The sequence below is a fragment of the Pezoporus wallicus genome, unplaced genomic scaffold, assembly GCF_028554395.1.
Source record: "Pezoporus wallicus isolate ANWC-B61680 ecotype Strahan unplaced genomic scaffold, APGP_CSIRO_Pwel_v1 contig_7204, whole genome shotgun sequence".
In the NCBI taxonomy this organism is placed as follows: Eukaryota; Metazoa; Chordata; class Aves; order Psittaciformes; family Psittacidae; genus Pezoporus; species Pezoporus wallicus.
In genome coordinates, this window is record NW_026634996.1 from 1,388,159 (window position 1) to 1,413,857 (window position 25,699).

The following is a 25,699-nucleotide window of genomic DNA, read 5'->3' on the forward strand; positions in this document are numbered from 1 at the left end:
AACAATAAAAGTGCTCTCTAAAAAGGATATCTCATGGTTGTAAAACAGCAGATTAAAACTGCTTCCCCTAAGATCATGTCTGTAGTAGAACCTGAAAAAGAGAACTGAATCCTGACTCTGAATTCAGTAGTTTGTTCATTAAATCACCTTTATTGAGGGCACTCCTTTTTTTTTACTGTAATTTCTCTGCCATTCAGTAAAATTAACCATACATGAAATTATTTCATATATAGATGTTGCCACAAAGCAATTTTTCTGTTTGTATCTGCCATATGATGCACCCTTCTGTTATAACATTCTGTCGTGGTTTAAACCCAGCCAGGCAACTTGTTCACTCACTCCCAGTGAGTGGTGCTGGGCTGACAACAATCGAGTGCCCTGTCTCTGCTTCCTCACAGCTTCCCCTCTTCCCTGGCAGAGCATGAGCCTCACAAAGTCCTTGGTCAGGGTAAACATCACTTAGCAACAACCGAAAACATCGGTTTCACCAACATTGTTCCCAGGCTGGAAGTCAAAACACAGCACTGCACCAGCTACCACAAAGGAGAAACATGACTGCTACTGCTGAACCCAGGACACATTCCCATGGTGAAACTTTACCAAAACGTACACAGAAATCTGTTGTATTCTTTAAGGACACTTTAAGTACACTAGTCATAGGCAAACATACGTTTTGTCAGTGTGTCTCTTACTAGAGTTAATGAAAGCCCAAAAGACTGCAAAGCTACATACTATCTTGAAAATTCATGCGTAAGAAATTTCTTGTTAAGGAAAACTACCGTGACAGGATGAGCTGCTGTCGTGGTTTAAACCCAGACAGACAGCTTGTTCACTCACGCCCCCCCTTCTTTCCCTCTCCCTACTCCTGGAGGGACAGAGAGGAGAATCAAAAGAATGCAACTCCCACGGGTTGAGATAAGAACAGTTTAGTAACTAAGGTATAACACAAATCACTACTGCTACCACCAATAATAATAATAATAAAGGAAATAACAAGGGAAGAGAATACAACACCTCACCACCAGCAGACTGATAACTCACCCCACCCCCCCCCCCCCCCAGCCTAACCAAACACCTACTGATACCTCCTCCAACTCTGCAATCCTAGCCCTTCTGAGTAACTCTCAGTTACATGCTGAGCATGACATGCTGTGGTATGAATACCTCTTTGTCTAGCTTGGGTCAGGTGTCCTGTCTCTTCTTCCTCCTGGCTTCCCCTCCTCCCTGGCAGAGCATGAGGCTCACAAAGTCCTTGGCCAAACCAAAACATCATTGTTATCAGCTCTGTTCCCAAGCCAAAAGTCAAAACACTGCACTGCACCAGCTACCAAGAAGGAGAAAAATGACTGCTACTGCTGAACCCAGGACAGCTGCCTAATGAGAAATGGATGCTGGCTTAACACATCATGCTGTGGCAACCCAAAGATGGACTTTGTGATTATACTTCTAACCTCTACATGTGGTATCCCCAATTAAACATTTTGAAGTCAGTGAAAAATTTGCCTGTGTGTGCCCTACCTGTATGGTATTTCCCACCTAGTTCTTGGATGCAGATTGCCACATGTAAAGAATACTCTTACTGTTTCATGTTTATGGATTATCTAAAGCAGGCTTTAATATTTGTTTGCTCAAAGCTATTAGACAAGACGATTATTCAGCAAATGCTTTCCAACCATATATGCAATTTGTGAATCCTTACTGCTTGGTGCTTTTGATTTTTTTTTTGTAACGATTACATTTTGGTTTGTCACCAACCAAGTTTTCTGAATACTGGACAAAAACCTTTGAAATTTCTGCCTTTTTACATGTTTAAATATTAGAAATCAAATAGGAAGAAGAAATACTATATTTAATAGCTTAAAAATATTGGCTATTGAAGTGTTCTGCTGGTCTAAAACATGAAAGACAGTCTTAGAGCAAGACAGAAGAGAGCATGGTACAGCTAACACTTCAACAAGGTAAGGCTGAAGTCCCTAAGCAGTTAACACAGTCAAAACAGTGACATAATTACCTGGAGTGTAGTAAAGGGAATCCAGGCAGAAATCTGCCTTCTCTTATTTGTAACTTAAATGTTAGTATTCTACAGAAATTGTGTGGTTTCAGTGGACTTATTCTGTGGATAATACAAACAAGGCCCTTGGAAAGATTCCAAAATGTTAATACTTGACCCTTTTTGGCTGAGGAGTGTGCTTGCCAGGCTGCATAAACCATTCAGTTCCTACCTTTTGCCTGTGATATTTTAGCTTCATTGCCTGGCAGAACACTGTGAATTGAGGTTTTATATGATTCTATGGGTACAGATTTTATGCTACTGACAAGATGCATGATAATAAGATTTGAGGTTATGTAAGTAATCATTTTCAGGAAACTGATTCATTGTATAAGAAGTTCAAGAAATAAGCCTCCAGCTTAGATCTTATTGATAAATGTTGATACAGTGCTTGTTCCAGATAGCCATCTTTCTGCTACTTTCCTCTGCCTATGTGTGTGGGTTTTTTCCTACACATTTTCTTCCATTTCCTACCCAATTCAAAACAATTTAGAAAAATCTACCAACGTACACTATTCATAGTTCTGTAAACCAGCTCTTACAATAGTGTGCTAGTAAAGCTCCCCTAGAGCTAACAGTAACATGTAAATATAGCCATTTAAATTACTAACTGTATCAGTCTCTTCATATTTCTCTTTTTATATAACAACAGATTCTGTTTTGTGGAGGCCTATGACATATAAATCCATGAAGACCAACACATAAGTGTGGTGACAACTGTACACCTCAGAGCTGTCATGTAGATTAGTGGTCATGTAAAAGGCTACATATACCTCATTGTGAATTAGTTGTTATGTCAGTTATCCTCAAACATAACCACAAGATCTAATAACCTAAAGCAAAACCACAAACAATGCCTGCACAGGTATTTGTCTCTTTAAGATCATTGGGAATCTGCATTGTATATTTTAATTTCTTAGGAAAATTCTGTGATAATCTGTTTTCATGCTGCCAGCTTGCGCTCATATATGCTTGAGGTATACTATGTTGCCTCTAATAACTCATTGCCTATAATTATCCCCATATTGAAAGCTAGTGGCTGTTCTGACACTCTTTGTCCCCACAGTTCAACAGATCTCTTGAGAATGTCTTTTCTATCACACAGCAAAATCCCCAGGAAGTGACGCATAATGCTGATTTATGAGAAATATTATCAGTTGTGGTATGTTTTTAAAGAAGAAATTGGGTAAAAGTATTCCTAGCTGTCTAGTGAAAAGCCACCACTGTGTTACTTGTGCATACCTAACTCTCATTTTTCTTAACTAGAATTTAAGCATATGACCAAGATTAAGCACCCTTTTAAAATATGGGTAACTTTGTAGTTCAGGTTTCCAGTGTTCAGTCACAACAAACTGAATTTTAATTATTAAGCAGCCAAAACAAACTGCCCATTAATAAGCTCCAGACAAATAATTATCCATACAAAACATGTTTTTTGTGTTTTTTTTTTTTTTTTAATGCAAATTCAATTAAATCATAATAGGTTGGCAGCCACACTCGGAGCAAAGAAAGAGTTGACACTTAGTGACTAAACTGTATTCTGAATTGCTTGATTCAATTTTCCAGGTATTCTTCACAATCTACCATAATGCTCCATGTGAGATATCAGTGCTATCATCTTAGAATCAAGAGCTGCTTAATTAATTAATCAGATAGAGAAAATACAGAGGAAAAGGATTGCTAGTATCAGAGAGATGTGTATATTCCAAATTTCCATTTCCCTTCTCTTTTTATAAATTTAAAAAACTTCTCACTTAGAAGGAATATTTGTAATACCTGTTAATATACAATATGATAAATAAAGTTAGTTTAAACAGTATTTGGAGAGGATTAATGGAACATAATGTAGCTGTTACTTGTGTAACAATGCCACTGCCCACTCAGTTTCAAGTTTCAACCCTTATACATAATACCATAATTCTATTGAAATTTCATTCCATGTAATTGAAGATGATGGGAAATAAAAAAAAAAAAACAACATAAACCGAAACGAAACACTTGAGAGGTCAACTTAGATTGGACTTGGCCATAATGAAATAACAAGTCTGACGTAACATTTGTTGGCAGACTGTTAAGGAAAACTTGATGAAGCCGAAGAATTATTCTCTTGGAAAACTTTCTTTAACTTAGAACCATCTCTGCATTCAGGCACAGATTTCTCTAACACTGAACACAAACAAATGCTGATTGCAATTTTGGTAGAGTTAAAAAGGAATCTATTGTACATTGAATAACTGGTGTAATGATGACACACTTAGCAGATAGTAGCTTCTCCTTCTGTGCCTGCCATTTACACTGGATTGTTATTAAGCAGATGGAAAATTTACCCTTGCAATCTCAGAAAAGTATCTCAGAGATTTTGATCAAAGCTAATTGAAACTGTAACAATTTTGTTGCACATGTGCGGCGGCTTTCTCCCTTTGTAGCTGCTGGCAGGCAAGATGGTTACTTGGAAAAACTTGCTTCTCCCTGGGTTACAAGCAGAAAAGAGATACTATCTAGGGAAGAAAATCTGGTTACAGAAACCGTTAAAATTGATGTAGATTCATTCTTTCTCTGTCTCTAGGCCAAATCAAAACTTGCAGAGAAATACTAAGTGTGGGCCACTTACTATGAGCAGTCAATGACTGCAGTCAAATGTCAGAGGTCCCTTATCGACCTTGACATGTTTATCTTCTAGCAAGCAGTGCTGGTCAGGGGTTGTCCATAGCTCTCTAGCAAATACGGTGTAGCATACTTGTCACAGAAACTACAAAGTACATGGTTGCATATAGTAATACTACTTAACACATTACTAATTCAACTCATAAATCACAAAGATAGTTGCCTGTTTTTTTTTCAGAAATGGAATGTTTGCAGCAGAGCCAGGAAAAATGATCTCATTTCAGCACTGGACTATGAAATGATAGTGATGTTCACAGTCTTTATCACAGACGGCAGATCTGGTACACCTAGCTTCTTCTGAACAAAACATGAGTAAAATCCATTTATCAAGTCTTTGTACAGTAAGGAAACATACTGCACATGCTTTTGTGATGCTCTGGTGGATGCTGTTATTAGCTGATCATTTTAGGAAGCAGAGGCATGACAAATTCATCTATGCCATAACTTAAAAAAAAAACAAAACACCGTCACAAAGTGGCTACTTAAGAGATACACAACTTTGTAGCCCTTTGTAGCCTGAATTAGTAGCGACCATCTTCAGGTTTTACTGGTTATTTCATAGCAATTTCTAGCTGAAGCTCTCACCTGCAAGCCTAGAAAATTTAATAGAACACTATACTCGTATTTCACATATACTGAATCAAATGATTCAATAAAGCAAAACTTTACTGAAGAAAAGGACAAGGGAGATGAACAGATCAATATGCAATTATTCATTCCCCAAAGTACAACAGCAAAATATATTTAAAGCTCATTAAAAAAAAAAAAAAAATACTCGGTATTCTCTTTGACATACCTGCCATGGCCCTTTTGCTCTCACAGTCAATGTCTCTAGACTCCTTATTTATACTGATGCTTCAGATTTGGGTGCTTTTCACCTCAGGTGTGCTTAGACATAATTATTTTCCCAGACTTTCAGGTATCGTCTCACCTAGGTATTCTCCTGTACTTTATGATGGCCATATTTTTTAAACATAAATTTGTGATATATAGGTGCAAAAGTTCACTGCAAGCTGAACAAGTTTAATGCCAACCCACTGGTCCCTTTTCACATTATTTCTCACTCAGGTTAGGAAAAAGTGCTCCTTCTTAGCAGCTATCCCTCTGGAGCTCACTGGGAAAACTTTCTCTTCAGTTTTAAAGACTCCACTACCAGGGGGATGAATACAAAGGAAAAACACACTGTGACCTTGCAGTGAGCAATCAAGTCATAGAATCATAGAATCATAGAATCATAGAATAGTTAGGGTTGGAAGGGACCTTAAGTTCATCTAGTTCCAACCCCCCTGCCATGGGCAGGGACACCTCACACTAAAGAATATCACCCAAGGCCTCGTCCAACCTGGCCTTCAACACTGCCATGGATGGAGCATTCACAACCTCCCTGGGCAACCCATTCCAGTGCCTCACCACCCTAACAGGAAAGAATTTCTTCCTTATATCCAACCTAAACTTCCCCTGTTTAAGTTTGAAGCTTTTACCCCTTGTCCTATCACTACAGTCCCTAATGAATAGTTCCTCCCCATCATCCTTGTAGCCCCCCTTCAGATACTGGAAGGCTGCTATGAGGTCTCCATGCAGCCTTCTCTTCTCCAAGCTGACCAGCCCCAACTTCCTCAGCCTATCTTCATATGGGAGGTGCTGCAGCCCCCTGATCATCCTCGTGGCCTTTCTCTGGACTTGTTCCAAGAGTTCCATGTCCTTTTTATGTTGAGGGCACCAGAACTGCACACAATACTCCAGGTGAGGTCTCACAAGAGCAGAGTCGAGGGGCAGGATCACCTCCTTTGACCTGCTGGTCACACTGCTGTTGATGCAGCCCAGGATACGGTTGGCGTTCTGGGCTGCGAGTGAACACTGCCAGCTCATGTTAAGTTTCTCATCAACCAACACAGTATCACAGTATCACAGTATCACAGTATGTTAGAGATTGGAAGGGACCTCAAAAGATCATCTAGTCCAATCCCCCTGCCGGAGCAGGAACACCTAGATAATGTTACACAGGAATGCATCCAGGCGGGTTTTGAATGTCTCCAGGGAAGGAGACTCCACAACCTCCCTGGGCAGCCTGTTCCAGTGTTCCGTCACCCTCACTGAGAAGAAGTTTCTTCTCAAGTTTAAGTGGAACCTCTTGTGTTCCAGTTTGTACCCATTACCCCTTGTCCTATCATTGTTTGCCACTGAGTAGAGCCTGGCTCCGTCCTCGTGACACTCCCCCTTTATATATTTATAGACACTGATAAGGTCACCCCTCAGTCTCCTCTTCTCCAAACTATAGAGACCCAGCTCCCTCAGTCTTTCCTCATAAGGGAGATGTTCCACTCCCTTAATCATCTTTGTTGCCCTGCGCTGGACTCTCTCCAGCAGCTCCCTGTCCTTCTTGAACTGAGGGGCCCAGAACTGGACACAATACTCCAGATGCGGTCTCACCAGGGCAGAGTAGAGGGGAAGGAGGACCTCTCTCGACCTACTAACCACCGCCCTTCTAATACACCCCAGGATGCCATTGGCCTTCTTAGCCACAAGGGCACAGTGTTGGCTCATGGTCATCCTGTCGTCCACTAGTACCCCCAGGTCCCTCTCCCCTACACTGCTCTCTAACAGGTCGTTCCCCAACCTTCCCGCAGCCCCCCAAGTCCTTCTCCGCAGGGCTGCTCTGAATTTCTTCTCTGCCCAACCTGTAGCTGTGTCTGCGATTGCTCCCACCCAGGTGTAGGAGCTTGCATTTGGCATGGTTAAACTTCATAACATTAGCATCAGCCCACCTCACAAGCGTGTCGAGGTCCCTCTGGATGGCATTCCTTCCCTCCAGGGTATCAACCGAACCACCCAGCTTGGTGTCATCAGCAAACTTGGTGAGGGCGCACTCAATCCCACTGTCCATGTCAGTGACGAAGATGTTAAACAAGACTGGTCCCAGCACCAATCCCTGAGGGACACCACTTGTTACTGGTCTCCAGACGGTCACTGAGCCATTGACCACAACTATTTCCGTGCAGCCATCCAGCCTGCTCTTTATTCACCAAGTGCTCCATCCATCAAATTGATGTCTCTCCAATTTAGAGACAAGGATGTCGTGTGGGACAGTGTCAACCACTTTACAGAAGTCCAGGTAGATGACATCAACTGCTCTACCCCTGTCCATCAGTTTCGTAGCCCCATCACAGAAGGCCACCAAATTGGTCAGGCAGGATTTCCCCTTAGTGAAGCCATGCTGGTTGTCACCAAGCACCTTGTGGATTTTCATGTGCCTTAGCATGCCTTCCAGGAGAATCTGCTCCAAGATTTTGCCAGGCACAGAGGTGAGACTGACTGGTCTGTAATTCCCTGTGTCATCCATTTTCCCTTCTTGAAAAAGGGGGCTATATTTCCCTTTTTCCAGTCACCAGGAACTTCACCTAACCGCCATGATTTCTCAAATATGATGGCCAGTGGCTTAGCAACTTTATTCACCAGCTCCTTCAGGACCCGCGGGTGGATTTCATCAGGACCCATGGACTTGTGCATGTTCAGATTTTTAAAATGGTCTTGACCCAGATCCTCTCCTACAGTGGGCGCAAGATCTTCACTCTCACAGTCCCTGCATCTGCCTTCCAAGACTTAGGTGGTGTGGTCAGAGCCTTTGCCAGTGAAGACCAAGGCAAAGAAGTCATGCAGAACCTCAGCCTTCTCCAAATCCTGTGTAGCTAGACCTCTCGAGAGCTTCCTGAGGGGGCCTACATTCTCCTAGTGTGTTTTTTATTTGCTATGTACCTGTAGAATCCCTTCCTGTTATCTTTAATACCTCTAGCCAAGTTTAATTCTAACTGGGCCTTAGCTTTCCTAACCTGGTCCCTAGCTTCCTGGACAATATCCCTGTACTCTTTCCAGGCCGCCTGTCCTTGCTTCCGCCTTTTATAAGCCTCTTTTTTCATTTGAATTTTCCTCAGGAGCTCCTTATCCATCCATGGAGGTCTCCTGGCCCTCCTGCTGCACTTCCTCCTGGTTGGGATGCAACACCTTGTAGCAGGTGATCCTTGAATAGCAACCCACAGTCTTGTGCCCCCTGCCCTCTAGGGCTATATCCCATGGAACCTTCCTTCCGGAAGAGGCCAAAGCCTGCTCTCTTGACGTCCAGGGCAGTGAGCTCTCTCACTGTCCTGAGGATCTCAAATTCGACCATCTCTTGATCGCTGCATCCAAGGCTGCTTCTGAGCATCACATTTCCAACAAGCCCTTCCCTGTTGGTGAGCACGAGGCCAAGCATGGCACCTCTCCTTGTCGGCTCCTCTATTACTTGAAGCAGGAAGTTGTCTTCCACACAATAGAGGAACCTCCTGGATTGCTTGTGCTCGGCCATACCATCCTTCCAACAGATGTCAGGGTGGTTGAAGTCACCCATGAGAACAAGGGCCTGTGAGCGTGAGGCTTTTCCTATCTGTGCTTGTCCAAACACTCTATAGAGTCTAAGGTGTTAGTTGTCTTGTGTTAATGGAAGAAATTAAGGTGCTAATCAGATCTGAAGGATATTTAGGTCCCTAGCCAGCTTTGATGCTTGGGGTAGGAAAGAAGAAGAAAACCAATAAAGATTCAGCGGTTGCTTTAGGCCTGAAAGACTTTGGGAAGTCTCAATTTCTTTGCATCTTGAGTCTTTTTTTTTTGCTACATAACATTGTAACCATTCCATGACATGGTTGATATTGTGAGGATTATTTCGTGAATACTACAAATATACTGAAGTACAATGAAATGGGAGCAATATAACCACCTAAAGGGATTAGAGACTGGTACAACCTCATTAATGAATCACGATCAAGTAACTTCTATGCTTAAACTGGTAATGCCTTGGTTACTGGCCTATTACTGTCACTGCTATAAATAACAAAATAATAGCATTTTTCTTAAAAATCAATTCCAGGCTACAATGAAAAAATAGTAGTGCCTTGAAATACTGCAGTAAAATCCTATTATGTAAAAGACTGGTTCTGCGGGTTCAGGAGAAAAGCCTGAAACTGTCTTCCTCCGCTAAATGTCTTTGGTGTTAGGCACTATATTCAGTGAGTGAGCAAAGCAGAATTTTGTATCATGCTATTTGTTTTCTAAAAAAATCAAGCAGAGGAAGCGGACCTACCTTTCTGATAAACAGCTGCCTTTAACAATTATTTTAAGGAATTGTTAATGAAGCTAGAGGAAACACACCGATTCACTGGAAATTAAATGTAAGCAATAAAGAGGGAGACCCTGTAGAAGGGGGTACCAACTTTTTGTTATTGTTCAAATAATTTGGATGTTAAAAAGCCGAAGATAAACTCTCCAAGCAAAATGCAAGATAAAAACTGAAGCTTATGTACTGGTGCACTATTCCTTCTACCTACAATGACCAGTAAGTGTAACATTGAACTTTGATGAAATTCCAATCTATATCTGGGCAGTGCAGTTCAGACCTTTTTCTGTTTTCAAATATGAAGAGCAATCTTCTGTGTATACCCTTCCAACTGGTTTTGCTGCTGTGTCAGCTTTTTTTTTTTTTGCTTTCCTTTTTCTTTGAACTTGAAAAAAAACCACAATGCTCATTTACACCCACAGTTCTTGCTGCAACATGTTCTCAAGAATGGACAATTTGATGTGGATTTATTAAATATCGATGCCGACAAAAAAAAAAAGAAAGTCTGATTAAGTCAAGAAAACTTGTGGGGATGGCTTGAAGGCAGATAAAAATTCTCATGTTAAAGCTGAAATATATTTTGGAATTGTAAATAAGTTATTTGTGTGTATATATATATATATATAAGTACTCAAAATTTCTTTGTATTAATTTACAACATGTCAGGTACATCCTAAGCATATATATTAGTCTCTCTAAAAATACTATGATTGCTTTACTTTTATCATAACCAGACTGCGGAGGAGCATGAGGACCACAAGGAATCAAGGTTTTTTTGCCTCTACTACAGAGGAATAAATAAAAAAACATTTTTTTTTTTTTTTACCAGGAAAACCAAGGATAATCTACAAATTCATATAGTTTTAATATAGTTTTCAGCCATGCTAGTAAGCATATATTTGCCTTGTGAAAGTTTTCAAGACACCTCAGATAAAAGCTGCAATGTGAAAACTAAGAAACAAACACTGTGAGAAAAGTACTACTAAGGGGGTTTGGAAATGGCAGCTGTTTGTCCAAATTAGAATACAATATGCAAGTGTCTGAATTTCATTAATAGAAACTGAAACACCTGGCAATAAAAAAAACTGACTTGAGGTATGCACAGTTAGTTACAAGCACTGATATTCTTCAAGTAACATGCACTGAAATTCCTCAAGTAACATAATACAATGAACTTCTTAAAGACTACAAAACGAATGACAAAAATAATGAGAAAGTAAATTTGAGGAGCAATAGCTATTGGCAGCAGAAGACAAATACAGACAAGATTCATGTATATGCAAACATTATTTTGGAAGGTTATGTTAGTTGTCAGTATGCCAAAATGGCAAAACACAGGATTAAATTTGCCAAGAGCAGACCATTTAATTTTAGAAAGTAAGACTACAGGGCATGGTATTCCAACACTGTGGATATTTAAGGATTAATCTTAACAAATTTTTTTGGCAGTTTCCTTTCAGTAAAGCTATTAGCAGAATACTGGAAAAAAAAAGCAAATTCATTTTTCTTTATAGTAAAATATGAAGGTTTAAGGAATAGATATTTCCTCTTACAGCTCAGCTGCAATGTGCTGGGCATTTTAAATTGTCACTGAAAAAGCAAATGCAGAAAAAACACTCATATACAGCTGAAATTAAACCTTGGATGAAAAGAGTTTCAGGTGCCACTAATAGTAATGGGAAAGGTAAAAAAAAAAGCAAACAAAAAAAAAACCCAAAACCAACCAAACAACCAACCAAACAAAAAAAACCCCAAATCCAAACAAACCAGAATCAAGCCCAGAATCCAAACCATCCACTAAATGTAAATTAAGTTTGTCACAATCCAGGTTCGCCATAAATAACATCTTTGCTGACCAATACCTTTAATAAAGACATTTTAGAGGCTTTTGTTTTTTTTAATACCAAAGAATATCATTTGGCAATGTAGTGTAAAACCCTTCTGCTAAATCAATAAAAAATGCATGTAGGCATGTCTCCTCTCTGCATTGTAAAGTGAGTTCAAGTTATGGCTTTTGGTTTAGTAGGAAGAAGTGAGCATTACATGAACAAATTTCTTAAAAAGAAAATATATCCAAACTGGAAGAAAATCATACTAGTTTAGATTTCCTTGAGCAACTTTAAAAATTTAAAAGGGGAAATATTTCAGTAGTTACAGATAAATAAAAAAATGAAAAAAAAACCTCAAAACTTTTGTTTGTGGCTAGCAGTGACCTTAGCATACTGCAAATATATTGAAGTAAAAGTCTTAGATGAAATACACATTAGAAAATGTATAGATAAAGAAGTTAGCTGTCTTGACATTTCAGGAAAATCAGATTTGATTCTATGGGGAGCACATGTTTAAAACAAATCAATTTGTTTAGATCTTTGCTGACTTCAGCAGAACTTGATTTGAAAGGGAAATTAGCATTCTGAGTAGAAGGGAGATAAGCAGGAGGTGGATGAAAATGAAATGAATTATCCAAATCAGGAAATGAATTAGAAAATGAGCTGTTAATGATTTCCTATCTGGTAGAAAATCAGTAGTTACAGTGTCACCTGCAAGAATAATGCATGAGGGAAACTAGATCTAGCGAATATGTCTTCTAGATAGCCCTATTTCAAATTGGGCTTGAGAGACAGATTCTCTCTCTTTGATGCGCATGTGTATCTCCCCTTAGTTCTAACAGAAAGTACACATTTGCAGTAAGGGAAGGATGTGAATGTGAATACAAATATGAAGCTTTTTCAACGTCAAAAGTTAGAGTAGGAAACTGATGTCAACTGCTCTCAGTGCCCTTTGTGACCTTTGCGACCTTTGCTCTTGATCCGACGGGGAGGGCAAGTGAAAACAGGAACTGAGAATCAATCCCAACTTGTGCTGTACATACCTCTGAGAAAATTAGCATCACTTGATATTATTTACAATGAATTTCCGTTTTCTTTTAAATTTATTTCAGTGTTCCTTTTGCTTTTAAATTTACAGCTTTAGTATTTAATTATGTTTTCTGTATTCATGATGTTTCAACACATGTAACCACAGAATGTAAAATAGATGCCCTAGAAAGCACAGCTGAACCTAATTTATGCAGATATTTTACACAGCAGTTTACCAACAATTGATTTTGATAGTTGACACTTAACATGTGCTTTATCAGGTTGCAGTCACCTGTGGGTAACCCAGGAGGGATCACAGAATCCCTTTCATTTGTTTTTAACTTTAAAAAAAAAATCTATATAAATATAATGCTTCCTTGTAAAGGAAGAACTTTCACAGAGATCACCTCCCACTCCCTTTCAAGATCCAAGGATAACTCTAGTGCTGCTACTTTGTAGGACTGCAGAATTACAGGTTCTCTCACATCTCCTTAACTCAATAATCAGTGATATAATTGCAAATTTTTTCCCCATGCAAACATAGCCAACTTCCCTGCTGCTGGAAAAACTGGTATCAGTTTGGTATCTGAGGATATAAATAGTCTGATAAGGTCTAATAAAACCATGAAGATGTCTGAGGTACTGTGTAGACCATGATTGTCTTTAACATTTTATTTTCACTGAAAATAAAGTTATTAAATAACAGAACTATGCATTAAAAATCCAGCAGCATGCTCCATTTGTTACTGAAGGAATTCTACTTCAGAATAAAATTTAAGACATTGCAGTAATGTTTGAGAACAGATGCAGCCATAAGTAATGCTCAGGATATTAATGAAAGATAACACAATGGCATTTCACAAGGCATATACTTCTACAGCATACAGGTTAAGTCTTGCCATCTTTCGAGTTGTAGAGAGATTTGTCATAGATTTGCCATATGATTTCAGCTGATGCTCTTAAAATACAAAAGAAACCCTGAGTGTTCTTAACTAAGTCAGTAGAGAAGACAAAGAGTCACAGGGTAAGAAAAGAGTTTTTATCTTGCCAATATTCAGTGTGGTGTAATTGGCTTTCCCCATGAGAAACTGAGTAGTATGTAGACAGAAAAAGATCTCTGCAAAGAAGGAGGGAAAAAAAATAATGAGGTGTACAACTAAAGAAATGGTATTGTAGGTCCTGAAGAGAAACATGACTTTTAAAATAGCAAGCATAACAAGAAAAGTGTAAAGGAACTGAAAAAAGGACACATGGGCATAGTTATCCTTCAAAAGAAACTGTGTGAAAGTATGATCATAATTTCACAGAACCTGTAAGTATGAATTAATCACTATCCTGCTATATTAAGAAGCGACTTACTGCAATGCAAAAGAAGTACAGAAGCTAAAAAAAAAAAAAAGCAACATTACAAGAAAGGTATGTCTGACTTATGAGCAGAAGCATGATTCACTTTTGAGTGTAACTGTTAAATACGAAGGCCAAGGAGAGGAGAAAAACCTTTAGTTGTTGCCACAAAAAACCACATTTGTTGTAGCCCAGAATGAACTAAGTGAAAATTAGGTTGGAAAGATGTGTCAGCTGAATGCTAAATGAAAACAAATAAAGGAAGTAATAGAGGATACACACCCCATTTCCAGATGCTACCAAAAATCTGGACATGATAAGCATACTAGTAACTAAACACAAGCAAAACAACAAGAAATACGTTTAAGAAATATTTTTAACAACAATAAAAAAAAAGTTAATCTCAGCAGAAGAAAGATATTTTTGGAACAATAATGAAAAGGAATCAAAGAACAACTGAAAGTACCCCACATATCCACAGCACCAAGGAGGTCTTGCTCTGTCCAGGCATGAAAGACTTTTTGCTGCCACGGTAGGAGTAAAATATGGCAGGTAAACTGGAGCAGACTACTATGCCAGCAGTCACGTCATAAAACTGGCCACATTGGAAAGATAACCTCCCGTCAGCCTACTCAAGTCTTCAAACTAAAACTTGAATTGTTTGTAGAACTGAATAATAGTCATTGAGATCAACAGAGACCTCTAGAAGACATCCAGTGCAGCTCCCCTACCCAAAGCAAGGCCAAGTCTATTAAGGCCATAAGTTTCTCAGGGCCGTGTCCATTAGGGTTTTGAGTATCCCCAAGAACTCCACAACCTCCAGGAAATCTATTCTAGTGCTGGATTGTCCTTACAATAAAAAGAGATTTTTCTCGTATTTAAGTGGAATTTCTTGTATTTTAAAATTTGTGTCCATTGCACAAACTCGTCTTATCACAAGACACCACTGAGAGGAGTCTGGATCCTTGTTCCTTACTTCCATGCTTCAGGTGTTTACACACACTGACACTCCATCAATTCCAGAGGCACCTTTTCTCCAGCCTGAACAGTCCCAGCTCTCTCAGCCTCTCCTAGTCTGACAGATGCCTCTATCCATTAGTCATTTTTATGGCCCTTTTCTGGACTTACTGCAATATGCCCATATCTTTCTTGTGCTGGGGAGATAAGAGCTGGACCCACTATGCCAGATGTGCCTCACAAGTGCTGAGTAGAGGGGAAGGTCACTTCCCTTCACCTACTGGCAATGCTTTTGAAGGTAGCCCAGGACGCTGCTGACTGCCTTTGCCATGAGGAGTTTATCTGCAAGCTCAAAGCCTGAGTTTTGTCGTTTTGTCATGGTCAGATTTTCAGGATTCTTCTTCACAATGAATAAAAACGAACAGGTTTTTGAAAAGAAAATTCTAATTCATCTACAGCAAAATAACTCTGTGAGTGTGGATCCAAAGCATGGGTACTAGGTGAGCAGAAATGCATTGTTGATGAAATTGATGTCTTAGAAACATTGTCCATAAATGTTAGTCTTCTCCATCCTTCTTTGATCTTAAATTTAAAAAGTAATTTCATTCTGAAAGCGCAATAATTTCTGCAATTGATTTAAACAGAAACCCATCATTTTAATTTTCCTAGAAAAGTCTATTGACCAAATACACACTGCCTACAATTTCAGAATATATCCCTGAAATCTGAAAGCATATTTTTAACTTCTTTTTAGTGTGTCTTACTCTGTCTACAATATTAATACAGAATCTCAGACTGTTACTGGAAAATGAATATTTGTAATATTTGTATTTTCTCTTCTCAATGGATGAAAAAAATAACTCATTTCCAATCCTATGATACTCATCTAGTCTGATAAAGAGGAAGGAAAAAAAAAAATCCTTTTTCCAGATAGACACACACACACACAGAGCCCCCATTTTATAATCATAAAGTTGAAGGTACCTTTAAGCTCAATGATTTTTTTAAAACTTACTTAATTTTTTTTTTTTTTTTTTTTTTTTTATTCAGCAGTCTGGCTATTGCATTGCTATGACGATGTTCACTGAAGTTCACTACATGTTTTATCAAATACTAGAAACTGAGGTAGGCATTTAGATTAAATTTAGGTTATCATTCAAACACATGCCCAATATTGAGCAGAAAAAGTTCATGTTGAGAATGATCTTAACAACAATGAAAGATTCTATTCACAGCTGGAAGTCTAAAGGTAAATAAGCTTCTTAAATTTACTAAGTACAGAAAACATAAAACTTAGATTTTGGAAGAAAGTCATTCAGATTCAAGTATTGACCTGAAGATAGATCCTAGATAGTCTTGGCCTACTCCCAGATCTAAACAGGCTGTGCAGTGTCATTTTTTTTATTTTTTTTTTGTTTGGTTGGTTTTTTTCCATGATACAGTAAAAGAATTATTTGAATATGACATGCTCCTGGTTTGATCTAGATTTTGTAAGAAACCCCTTGTCAGTTCCTCACAATAACATAAATTAATACTTTTTTTCTCCCCTTTTTCCTTTCAAATTCCTCTCATGTCTTTTGCAGTCATATCATATTTAACAAGTAAATTATCAACAATATTTGAACGCTGTTCCTCAAGAAGATGGAAATAATATTCAGGATTTATCCCTATGCAAATTTGATTTTATTCCTGAAAGACTTTAATGATTAAATGATCTGAAAGTTTATACTCATACTAGACAGATGCCAAACACCTACAACTTTTTCTGATTTAAATCAAGATAATGCTTAATTTTAAAAATGTTTCATATTTAAAAAACATCTTTAAAATATATTATTATGTGCAAAATAGGTATTTTTTTAAAATACATACTGAGGTACAAATTGACTGCTGGCTTCAAGACATTAGATTCAAAATATATGCTGCTGTGTTTTTAATTCTTCCTGTATTAAATACATTGGTCTGATTTGTGTGATGTATTAATTTGAAATCCAGACAGCTATAAAGGTAAATACTAATCAACTTTATAAATTAGATTGGTAAAACTTTAGCAGGTGGGCAGAAGTGAAGTACTACTGACACATACAGATTTTAATTCTCTACCTTCTTATTCTGGTCTTCTAGAAAATTCTTATAAGTAACAAACTAAATTCTCATTAATGTCATGGGGCAACATAAAAATAATAATTATTTGAGAAAAAAAAGCAAGTGTGACTTTTTAAAATTTAATCTTCATGAAAGCATGTATCTTTCCACTGCTTTATCAGAAATTTGTATCACACAACAGATCAAGAGGGTACACAAATATGACAATAATATGTGTAATCAAAATCAAAGTTTTTAGTGTGAGGAAATTGTATCTTTAGCCTTCTGAATGTCTTCTGATCATATTTTGTCTCAACAAGATGTGCTGACTATGCATTTTGCCGCCATCTTGTAGTTAGGTGAGAATTTAGCTGAATAGCTACTTGTACTTCCAAACAGCTTGCAAAACCATGTGAGGCTGCTAGACATTTCTCTTTTGAACAGCTTCAAGGCAAAGGTTGTATCTGCCACATCAAACTTGCTGTCATCTCTGGGACACTCAGCAGTTTAGACTTTTCATGTATTTTTTTTCTCTGCCTCTGCTGTTGCTATACTCCATGCCTCTGTGTCTGCAGTGTAGTGGCTGTACCCTGGGGTTCAGCCAGCTTTATACTGCTGAACCTCTGCCTGCCTCTTTTCTGAGGATGAATGTATTATGAATGCTTAAAACTTGTCTTGCCTCCAGTTTCTATTTCATATTCCTTTTCTGCAACATGTGAACAAAAAATGTGAGAAACTGTTTCAGTATTTGTTTGGGAAAACGGGTTACTGCTTCTCTCTTCAGCTCCACCATTCTATAAATAAACACCAACATATTTATTAACGAATTCTGGTGCTATTACTGATGAAACAAAGAACAGACATACTGTGAAAAGTCTTATCCTACTTAGGTGAACTAAGAAAAGGATACATTATATCTAGAAACTATGTAATACATTCAGATGGCTTTGAAAGTTCCTTTATTTTACTGAAAACAGGGCATACATATGTGTCCTGGGCTCAGCAGTAGCAGTCATTTTTCTCATTCTTAGTAGCTTGTGCAGTGCTGTGGTTTTGAGTCTATGATTCTACAATTCAGTGACCTGAAGAGGTCCTATGTATCAGAAAGAGATGATACCTGGGAGGTGGGACATGAAAGTATAATTGTGTTGTTTCTGATGGTTGCCAAGAAAAGATGGACAAGGAAGGTGTAATAATGCACCCTTCTAGCTGATTTAGCATTCTGGACCTATGTATGTCCCATTTTTATGGCAGCTATGACTCTTGATTCTTTCAGTGCTCCCGAGGAAGAAGTTGAATCTAGTCCAGAACTACTGGAAATACAGAATGAGTATATAACACGAAAATGTTAAATATGATTATACAATCATTCTTATAAATGACTTTCATTCTGAGAATAAAAGTTTTGTTAATCACATTCTGTTTTGTTCTGAAAGAACCTGTACCTTTGTTTTTTACTTTTTGTTTCATTTTGTTTTGTCTTGGTAATGTGAATAGGAATTTTTTCTTCACCTTAATACAGGAGATGATGCTTTTTAAAGGTCAAGTACCTCTTCCTTTTCAGGCTGGAGTACTGCAGCATTGCTTGGCTGTTCTTCATTCTATCAGAGAAGCCCACAGGAAAATTTCCACGTGCTTGGCTTTTTCTTAAACAACGACGACAAACCTCTCAAATTCTCTCTCTTAAAAATCATATCTGATTCTCAAATTCTGAATCCTGAAACTACTGCTGCCTTTGAGAGTATATACAAGTTGTACAGAAACTGGTCCTTTAACAATTTTACTCCAGTGAGGAATGCCAGCAGAACTCTGCCTCCTTGGTCTGTTATTTTAAGAGAGAATCCTTTATATCCTCAAGGTCTTTCGATTACAGGCTATTTGCTATACTCTCTGCTTGTAATAGGTAATGCAAAAATTACCTGACTATATAAATAATACTTATCCAATGACCTTTCCTCAAATAAACTTTAATATCAAGTCTTGCTATCGTAACAACACTGTTCAAAGTATAGAACTGTCTGGTTTACAAAATTATTCTCAGTTTTCAGAATATCTTCCCCTGCAGCATTTTTTCACTCTTCCTTCTTCTCCCATACCACTTACAAAGACATACATTTGTTCAGGAGTTCTTGTAAATATTGTCAGTGTTACATATTTGTCAGTTATTCTCCATAAAATAAAGATCCCTTATTTTCTTCACAGATCACTCTCAATTTTAGGACATTTGCCACTGAAACACATTAAAATATATTCACTTTTTTTTCAGAATAAAACTTGAGCTTGTGCACTGTTGCTATCTCAACTCTGTCTTTGTTTTCTTCTCTGAAAAACTAGCATAATATTATTGCCTTATGCATAAAGAATTAGACAAACATTTAACAGGGCTCAATTCTAAGGCTGTTATTCTGATCCAATTTCAAGGTGAACTCTCTATAGACAGAAATTTTTCCCTGAGAATGTAGGAGATACTGAATAAGTAATTCTGAGATACACAACCACAGCAATGGTTCCTGTATTCTAGCAAGTATATTATTATTCATACTCTTCCTCATCTGAGCACCATGCTGTTCCTTTCATATCTCATTTGAAGAAGCATCTGTCTAGATATAAAAAAGTGATTGCAAACTGCCATTACTGTAATAGTTTACACAATTGTCATCATCTCAATAGCACAAATAAATTCTCACTTTTTCTGATTAATTTTTCACATTCATTGTAAAAATACAGGTAAAGGGCTCTTTCATTATTCTGGAATTGACTGGTCTTTCTCACTCGGTCTCTTACCCCATTAAAGAGCTGGTATCTGTCTAATGTCTGAAAGCTATGTTATGGAAAACCAGCATTTTTTAACCTTTACTTTTAACATTTTTCAATATTTTCATTAACTCATGAAAGAGTTCAAAAGAGAAAGTCTTTCGTATTTTATAAGACATTCAGAAATAACATTTTTTTCTCTACTCTGCTAGTATGTTTAGACACTTAATACTTCTGTCACTTCCTCTGATTTCAGATACAGGATTTTCTTAAACTGTAGAGTGGAGATTATGAATCCTCGCATATGAAATCTTTTCCATGATCTGCTGATCTGAATGAAAAGGTTTGTGCCTCTAAAAAGTTCTTTTAAGAAGCCATAAATTTACTCAGATTAAGTACCACTAATAAAAGATGCAATTTTATATTGAAAATCTTATTTTAGAGTGTGCCTATTTCAAATAAATTACTTCCACAACAAAATTCTGATACAAACATTTCCATTTTTCTAGCAGGCTATGACAAGTAAAAGAAATGTCCCTGTAATGTAAATGTGAATTCTTTTCACCACTGTTTTATTAGGGTAAAGCCAGAAAAAAATGTATGGAATAAAGAGGTTGGATCAAGACCCTGGGAAGATGGGGAAATAAAGACATCTGAACTACTACATGAAAGGTAACAAAACACATGTGATTTACTCTTAAAGAAAACTGAGATTTTGCTGGGGTACACTAGACTATTTTTCTCTTTAAGATGGATGCAAAATTTAAACTGCATGGCAATGCATGGAGAGAAACCAGAAAAAAGCCTCCTGCTTATTTTATAAAGGATGCATTACAGTAATTAAAGGTAAGGGACTGTTAAAGGATGTAATGTATGAACACCCGAAAACTTTGAATATTGTATTTGTGCTTTGTGTCATTAGCAATGTGACATGCATCTAAAGTAAATGATACAAAGGTGAAAAGAATCCTTGCAGTAAAGGACGACAAAGAAAAGAAGTTTTGACTAGCCTACGGTGAGCTGAGAAATAGCTGATCTAATGACACTGGCATAAAAATGACTGTATGAACACTGGAACATGAAAGCCAGTACAAGTCTCTCAATGGTACTATTTTTTTTTCCCAAATCTATAAAGAGGCAATACAATGAATTGTGATTAGTACAACAAATGTTTCTGCCACCTCTGCACTAATGGTAAAGAGCACAGAGTCCTTTTTCTGCTGAGCTGTCTTCAGGAACTTAAAATAGTGGAAATACTTTGAGAAATTACCTTGAAAGATGCAGTTCTCGTTCAAGAGAGATACACACATGAAATGGTGGTATATGCAATATAATATTGAAGCATTCAGCCTTGGCCTGCATAGGGTCTCAGGCAAATAAGTGTTTTCATAAAGAGATCAACAAGTCTCCATTTTTTTCAGCAATTCTTAAGATTCTGGAGGGAATTCTGGTAGTTAAAAAGCATGCGTGTTACCGCCAATACTTACACTGTAAGAAGTTGCAGGTAGAATTCCTTTACCTAAAGTGTTTGAATATAGAAAAGGATGCCAGAATTATTTAAATATTAAAAAGGTAGAAGACATATACCTTCCCCCCTGAAACCTCAAAACATATCCTTGGTAGAAGAGCATCAGGTTAGGGAATAATTAGACAAACTGGACACACAGATGTCCATGGGCCCTGATAGGATGCACCCACAAGTGCTGACGGAGCTTGCTGATGTCATTGTAAAACTATGGTCACTTATCTTTGGTTCTATCATGGTAACGGGAGAAGTGCCTGAAGGCTAGAGGAAAGAAAATGTCACAACCCCATTTTCAAGAAGGGCAAAAAAGGAGGACCCAGAGAACTACAGGCTAGTCAGCCTCACCTTGATCCTTGGGAAGGTCATGGAGCAGCAAGTCTTTGTACCATTTCCAGGCACATTAAGGATGACAAAATCATCATGAGTAGTACGTAAAGCTTCACCAAGGGGAAATCATGCTTGACTAACGATAAATTTCTACTCTGAAATGACTGTCCTGGTAGATGAAAGGAGAGTAGTGGATGTTGTCTAAATTTCTACAATGAAATGACTGTCCTGGTAGATGAAAGGAGAGCAGTGGATGTTGTCTACCTGCATTTCCATAAGGCTTTTGATACTGTCTCCCATACGATCCTCATCGACAAGGTGTTGATGTACAGGCCAAACAAGCAGATAGTGAGGTGGACTAAAACTGACTGAACAGCTGGGCCTAGAAGGTGGTGATCAGCAGTGCAAAGTCTAGTTGGAGACCAGAAAATAGCAGCATAGCCCAGAGGTCAGTACTGGGTCCAGTTCTGTTTAACATCTTCATTAGTGATCTGGATAATGGGTCAGAGTGTACCCTCATCAAGTTTGCAGATAACACAAAACTAGGAAAAGGGACAGATAAGCCAGAGGGGCATCAACAGGCTGTAGAAATGGAGTGACATGAATTTCTTGAAGTATCAGCAAATGGAAATTCAACAAGTCCTGCACCAGGTGGGGAGCAACCGCCCACATCAGTATATGCTGGGGACTCCACAGCTGGAAAGCAGCTTGGCAGACAGAAGGATCTGGGCATCCTGATGGATACACAAATTGAACACGAGTCAGCGATGTGCCCTTGCCACAGAAAGGGCTCAGGGTATCCTGAGCCACATTAGGCAAAATGTTGGTAGCAGTTTGAGGGAGGTGATTCTTCACCTCCACTTAGCACTGCTGAAGCTACACCTGGACTACTGCATCCAGTTCTGGACCTATCAGTACAGGAGGGACATGAGCATACTGGAGAGGGTCCAGGAAAGGGCCACAAATATTATGAAGGGGCTGGAACATCTTTCTTATGAGGAAAGGCTGGAAGAGCTAGGACAGTTCAACACGGAGAACTGTAACACAGGAGGTTCCCTCTGAACACCAGGAAACACTTTTTCACTATGAAGGTGACTGAGTACTAGAACAGGTTGCCCAGTGAGGTTGTGGAGTCTCCATGCTTGAGGCACTCAAAAGACATCTCGAGCTGGTCCTGGGCAGCCAGGTCAAGGTGTCCTTTCTTGATCAGGAGGGCTTGGACCAGATGACCTCCAGAGGTCCTTTCCAACCTCAACCATTCTGATATTCTGTGACAAAAGTTATCAAAGATAACAGAGTAAAATACCCATTGATCCTCCATGGTTTTGACTCTAATCCACTCAATTTTCTGTTCTTCCTTCACTCTGTAGTGGTTTAAACTCAGTCAGCCATGCAGTCTCTCACTCCACCCCTTCCTCACCCCCACTCCCGGAGGGATGGGGAGGAGAATCAAAAGAATGTAACTCCCACGGGTTCAGATAAGAACAGTTTAGTAACTAAGGTATAACACAAATCACTACTGCTACCACCAATAATAATAATTACAAGGGAAGTAACAAGGGAAGAGAATACAATACCACCCGCCAACCAATAATACCCAGCCCGACCAAGAAGTGAACTTGCTCTTCCAGGTAACTCTCAGTTTACATCCTGGGCATGGCATGCTGTGTTATGGAATACCTCTTTGGTTAGTTTGGGTCAGGTGTCCTGTCTCTGCTTACTCCTGGCTTCCCCTTCTCCCTGGCAGAGCATGAGACTCAGAAAGTCCTTGGTCAGACTAAACATTACTGAGCAGTAACTAAAAACATTGGTGTTATTAGCGCTGTTCCCGAGCCAAAAGTCAAAAACACAACACTGCACCAGCTCCTAAGGAGAAAAAGGACTGCTACTGCTGAACCCAGGACACACTCATATTGATGACTGCTCAAAAGAGCTTAGGGAATGTCAGAGTTTCAGTTCCCCTTTGAAGTACTTTTGTTTTCCAACAGAAACACAAGCATTTCACTTTCCAACTTAAAATTTTACAGAAGAAAAAAATTGAAAACATGCATGTTAGAAATATGGAAATAAAATTCCAGCTGGTATTATGACTGCAGAAAGAGCCTAAAAGATGGAGAATCAGATGTCCGGTAGCCTCCAAAGGGATTCACTCCTGTGACGTAGCCCTCAAACCTCCAAGATAGGACTGTCTACACAGAAAAAAAAATGGTAAAAAAGATGGTTCAGAAAGATGGGAAACCTGGCATCAGGTTTCTGTAATCAGTTTTTTTGTTGAAATGATAGTCAGGTAGCCGTCGTGTCTGCTGTCTCCAGGCAGGTTGTTGCCCTGGCAATTGATGTTCTCTGGCTCAGGGTAGACAACACAGGAAACTATCCCCCGCATTCATGGAGCGCAGTCCCTGCTCTGCCCCTGACCACCAACATGCTGCTCACCATCAACAGGCACTCAGCCTCCCTCAGCTGTTTCTGTCTGTGGAGTTATTTTGAGACACACAGAGAAAGGGTCTTTTGACCATCACAGAGAAATATTCTAAGAAACTCCAGGACAGAGAGCAGTATATAGTGCATGAGAAGCCAAGCTTGTGTATCTAGAACTCCCCCCAAGATTCCATGTCTGTGAGAACTGGTTTTCTGTGCCATGGAGGCTGGTAGCATGCGTACAGTGTAGGTGGGAATTCTTTCACAGTGCCTCTAATTATTGCTTTTCACAGCCATATCTAAATTAAAGCTGAACTATCCACTGCAAATTATCACTGCTTTAGCTAAAATCAAAGTGAAGTGTCTTTCTTACTTTCCTTTAACAACACTTCATATTTTCTTGTAAAAGTGCCAAGAAAGATGCCCCTTTTGAAAGAAAAAAGTGCCATCACTAAGGTCACACAGGTGATATTCAACCCTGCTTTTGTGTATCATCTTAAAATCTAAGTAGAGGGCTAAAAGAAGGGCAATAAATTTGTTGTTTGTTTTCATACAGTGAGGAAAAATACAAACAAGCAAAAAAAAGTGGCATCATTAAGTAACCATTGGCATTAAAAAAAAGAGACTATCCTATGAGATCTGTGTGTCTACCAGACAAAGACAGGCCCTTTTCCTCCTTCACGGACCAGGATATTAGTTAAAGGAGTGATACAGCCCTTTTTTATAGGATCCTTCAAACTCAGAATTTAGCAGAGGTAGATGCTTTTGCAACAGAATTCCAAGCATTCTTTTTTTCCCCCTGAAACTTGCTAAGCCCTTTTAGTGTTAAGACACTAGCTGGCTTTTTATCTCTAACCTCCAGGCAAAACAGTAAATTCAGGTGTATCACCATATCCTCCTCCCTGAACTGAGAACAACCATACTGGCTCTTACATGTGGATCAGCTGCCTCATCCTAAAATAAACTGCATTTCAGTACTGTTGAATACTCCTTTCTTAGCAGTACCATTTCCATCAGAAGAGACATGGAGAGTAAACACAAGACACAAATGGCCTGTGAAGATTTTAGCCATGCAGCATTTACGTGAAGTATATTTCAGCCTGGCAATACTTCTAATTGTTTATCTAAAGACCCTTTGCAAGAAAACAAAATTATTTTTGACCATACTTTACTCATGCATATATAGGTATCAACACAAGATTTTCCATCATTACTATTTCTCACTCTCAAACAGCTTCCAATAACTCTTTGGGAAGGCTTCTTGTACTATGAGTAAAAGCCACCTAGAAAAAATTGATCTAAGACATGAAAAAATGGCAGGGCTTTGGATTCTTTGATAATGGCTGGTTTTATAGGGCACCAGTCTGGACAATGACAAGTGGGAAAGGTTTATCTCACAGAGGCAAAAGGATGCTGGGGCATGAATTAGCAGGGCTCATTTGGAGAGCTTTAAACTAGATTCGAAGGGGGATGGGGTTGTAGCTGGGCTTGCCCCAGTGGGGCAGCACTCCAGAACTGATGAAGACTGGGAGGCCTCCTATAATCCTAGGGTGAAATCGGTGCGCTCAGCTCGC